The sequence below is a fragment of the Hydra vulgaris genome, chromosome 09 (assembly GCF_038396675.1).
Source record: "Hydra vulgaris chromosome 09, alternate assembly HydraT2T_AEP".
Lineage (NCBI taxonomy): Eukaryota > Metazoa > Cnidaria > Hydrozoa > Anthoathecata > Hydridae > Hydra > Hydra vulgaris.
Window position 1 is genome coordinate 51,443,984 of NC_088928.1, and position 4,843 is coordinate 51,448,826.

Sequence of the window (4,843 nt, forward strand, 5' to 3'; positions counted from 1 at the left end):
TCAATCACGTGTATTTTCGGTGACTTCGTTTGGATTATTCTATTTTACGTGAAAGTTACGTGAAAGTTACGTGCCAAAATATCGCGTCTTACGGAACTTTTTTTATTCTTAATAAAAACCTGTGATAAGAAATATAAAATTATATTTTTATTATAATATTTATTTTTTTATAGTATAGTTTTTGTATTCATTATATTAGTTATAATTATTTTACTTTTATGATGATATAATTAATTTTTATTGTAGTTTAATCACGATTAAAAAAAAAAAATGGTCTATATAATATCTTATAACGCAATGCATTTAAAACAAAACTAAATAGTCCAGTATATTTTAGGTTGTAATATCTAATATCCAAATTACATCAAATTAAGTTAAATAAATTAGTACCAAGCGTCCCTATTTGCCACAAATGAGATTAAACTCAAATACAAGGTATGCTTTTTTTCTATTTTATGATATAATATTTTAGACTGGCGAATTTGTTCATTTTGCTTACTTAATTTAGTACAAAATAAGTTATGTTATAACGAATTTAATATCAAATTAAGTAAGCTACATAGACAAATTATAAGTTCTAGCAGAACTTATTCTTGATTCTTGAGCAATAATAATGTCTGTAGAACTTCTGCATTCATTATTGTTCAAGAGTCGATTAAATAAAAACCAAAAATAGATTTTCTTCTATTATTTTGGTTTTTATCAACAAGGTTAAAGAATTTATCCAAGATAATATCAATAAAAAAATGTGTTATGTTATTTATTATTGATATATGTATATATTATTATTATATACTTTATCTTTTTGTAATATATGACATCTTGATCTTGTGCTTTACTTGTTAAAGAAGGTTAATACTTATTTATTTCATTTTTTTATATTATTTAAATATTATATGATTAATATATATATTTGAATTGTATTTATGAAATTGTTATTGTATATATTATATGACTTTTATTGCTATTGTTATTATGTACAATATAAAACAGGTTATTAACGCGGATTTGTTCAATGTTTTCCCCACAAAAAGATGATTATGATGCTATTGTATTTGAACCTGCATTATACTCATCTTTCAATGTTGACAACCTTCCAATATGTAAAGCAAGTTTCTCTCAAATATAGCATTGTTTTTTTTAAAAATTGTTTCATGATTTAGATCAAAGAAATAGCAACACCAGAAAATCTTGTTGCCAAAACAGTTGGCGACTCACCATGTAAGACTTGTGTTTAAAGTATGTGATTTAAGATAATTATTTATTAATTATATTATTATTTAAGTTTTTATCTGTTTCTTTTTAGCTAAATTTGGTGTCGCTAGCTATTATTGGAGAAAATATCGACTTATTCATTAGATAAAGTTTGATGCATGCTCTTACCCGGTTTCCTTCTTCACGTTTCAATCATGTATATTTTAGGTGACCTCGTCCAGGTTACAATTTTACTTGATTGAAGCATGAAAGTTACATTTGCCAAAATATCCTGTATTTTGGATCTTTTTTTATTCTCAATAAAAACCTATGATTAGAAACTTGGAAAGATATTCTTTTTTTTGATTTACTATTTTTTTATAATTGAATTTTAGGATTATTTTTTTTGGGATATTCCCGGAATACCGGATATTTTTCTGAAATTTATCTTTTTCCAAATATCCGAAAAGTTTTCTATACATGCAAGTTAAAGTATATATTATTGTCATCAACTTGGCTGAATGCAAAATTAAGGGAAAAATTAGGGGGAAAATATACTGAATTTTTTCAGGATATTTTCCGCAAACAATTTTCAAAATTTTTTTAATATAATGATTGTATGAAATATGTAGTTTATATGTTAATTATTGTAATTACTTTTTATTATACTTTTATAATAATACAATTATTTTGCATTGCAGTTTTATAATAATAAAAAAAGCATCAGGGTATAAGATATCTTATAACATCGCAATGCATTTTTGACAAAAATAAAATGTCACATATATAATATTTTATCTAAACATATTATATTATTTTATATCTAAGTTTTATCAATTTAGGTTTAATAAATATATTACAAAGCTTAGTTCAAAATCGTGTAACGTTATGGCAGATAATTCTCATATTGCAAAATGCAAAAGATCAAACCCTAATACAAGGTATACTTTTTTTTTCTACCCTATTATATAATTTTTTAGACTGTCAAATTTGTCGATGTAATTAATTTAATAATAAATAAGTTATTATAACTTATTTAATATTAAATTTATTAAACTACATGACAAATGATAAGTTCTGTATAAAATATTATTGGCTAGGAAGATCCAATGGTATTGTTATGTTATTGCCTAGGAATATCATTCTGTAGTAAGACACAATAACCTTTTAACTTTTAAAGTTTGAGAAAATTCACTATTCCCTCTATTCGTCTTTTTTTGTGATCACACCCTGTAGCAAGAATTTAATTTAGTTCATATCTTGTTGGAGAATGCAACTTGATTCTGAGTTGAATTTTCAGCACTCAGTATTTATTGGTGACCTAATTTGACAATACTTTATTATACATACTTTTAGTTTTATACTTAATATATTATATATAATTAGGGGTAGATGAGGCTCCTTAGCCGTGGTGAATGTATGAAATATGAATGAATCTCAAAAAGAGCCTTAAGATGAAAATCTCACCATGGGTAGGAAAATCATGGTATAAAATCCCCACTATAATATTGTGTGGTTATGTGGTAACTATTACATTTTTAAAAATTGTTATAATTTTTCTTTGTGCATTCTAAAATTACATTTAATGTTCAAAACTTTGTAGATTACTCATTTAAAGCAACTTGGTGAGCTGTCACCTTTGCATCTAGTGAGTTTATGTATGAACAAGTTAATGCAGAAACAAGTGCAAATATAAGAAGATGGAAAACAAAGAATACAAATTATTTAATCAGATGTTATCACATAAGGTGAGTACAGGTCTTTTTCTAATCACGCGCATCAGTTATTAACTTTATATATAGATATATATTTATCTATAGACAGATATTATATATATATATATACATATATATATATATATATACATATATATATATATATATATATATATATATATATATATATATATATATATAGAGAGAGAGAGAGAGAGAGAGAGAGAGAGAGAGAGAGAGAGAGAGAGAGAGAGATAGAGAGATAGAGAGAGAGAGAGGAGAGAGAGAGAGAGAGAGAGAGATAAACAATATTTATTTAGACTTGTATTTATTATTTTGTACTTCTTTTTTTTATTTATCTATCGACTTTTTTGTTATGTCTTTTTTTATTAAATCCTTATTTATTTTTTAGCAATAAGAGTATAAAATTAGAAGGCAAATGACTTTTTTTATTTTTCTACATTGTATGTAGTATTGTTTTCTTAAAATTATTTAATGATTTAGATAAAGAAAACAACTAGAAAATCTTGTTGCCAAAATGGTAGGCAATACCAAGTAAGATTTGTTTTAAAAGTTTGTGATTTGAGATAATTATTAAATAATCATATTATTATTTAAGATTTTATTCGTTTCTTTTCAGCTAAATCTGATTCATTAGATAAAGTTTGATGCGTACTCTTATAGGAGAAAATATCGACTGATTCGTTATATTATGTTTGAAGTGCGTTCTTTGTGGATTGAAGCATGCTCTTCGTAAGTTGCAGATCTATGACTTTGTACTTATTACTTATTGGATATAAGGAGGATATTTTAACAAAAGTGCAGCTTTTATTACAAATTCAAAAAGTTTATGTCAAGAACTAATATACTGACTAATAAAACCATGTAATTTAATACGTATTAAATATTTCCTCGACGATGAGTTTTTTTTCTTTACACGAATCCAAACACTTCGTTTTTATAAAGCATAGTTATTGCTTAAATATTACGTGCCAAAATTAACGTAAAAAGCACGTCTTTTAGACAGTTCATGTGGACCAAAAAGTCACCTAAATATCACGTGCCTAAAGTAACGTGAAAAACACGTCCATAAATCACGTGAATTGGTCATTTCATGGGGACCAAAAAAGTCACCTAAATGTCACGTGCCAAAATAACGTGAAATTCACGTTTTTGTCACGTCGCTGTGCCTTTTTCTAACAAACCGTCTTTTTGACTGTTTGTTAGAAAAATACTGTATTTAAAATGTTAGGCTTTTAAAAGATTATTATTACTATTGTCATTAGTATTATTATTATATGTGATGTTAATACTACTTACATTTTATTTACATTTCTATTACCGTGATTATTACTTATTAAAGTTGTTTAATATTTATATGTGATATTTATTAATATTATTATAACTATAACTATTATTGCTATTGTTATTGCTATTATTTTTCTTATTATTTATATTATTATTATTGTTGTTATAATTATAATTACTAATATAATCATTATTATTGTCATTATTATATTTAATAGTATTACTGTTATTATTATAATCCTCTTCGTTAAATTTACTTTATTGTTATTATATGATTGCTATTATTATTTAATTGGTATTTACCTAAGATTAGTACTCGTGCTACTTGTAAACAAACATGAAATGTAAACTTTTATTTCAGAATATATATTGTTGTTGTTGCTATGCGGTGTTCAATTTATAAATAACATGATATTTTTTAAAATATCCGCTGTTTATATACTATAAATAGCAGATTTTTTATACTTGAAATCTTTTCAATAAGTTGCATCTATTTTTGTCCCTAACTAAAGTTATAAGCAGTTTCCAAGTGGCACGTAAAGATTTTTATACTTCTTAAGTTATACGAAACAAGTCTGTACAATAGTTAGAATGTCCACTCAAATTTTTAAATTTTCCTTTTTTTA

At 24.7% G+C, this 4,843-nt stretch overlaps 1 long non-coding RNA gene across 1 annotated transcript; it reads left to right on the forward strand.

Annotated features, from left to right (window-relative positions):
- Positions 1-850: 850 nt before the first annotated feature.
- Positions 851-3,828, forward strand: LOC136084854 (uncharacterized). The gene is made up of 6 exons (XR_010640906.1): positions 851-1,221; positions 1,307-1,436; positions 2,037-2,135; positions 2,798-2,942; positions 3,414-3,464; positions 3,550-3,828. It is a non-coding gene; the product is annotated as an uncharacterized LOC136084854 (long non-coding RNA).
- The last annotated feature ends 1,015 nt before the right edge of the window (positions 3,829-4,843 follow it).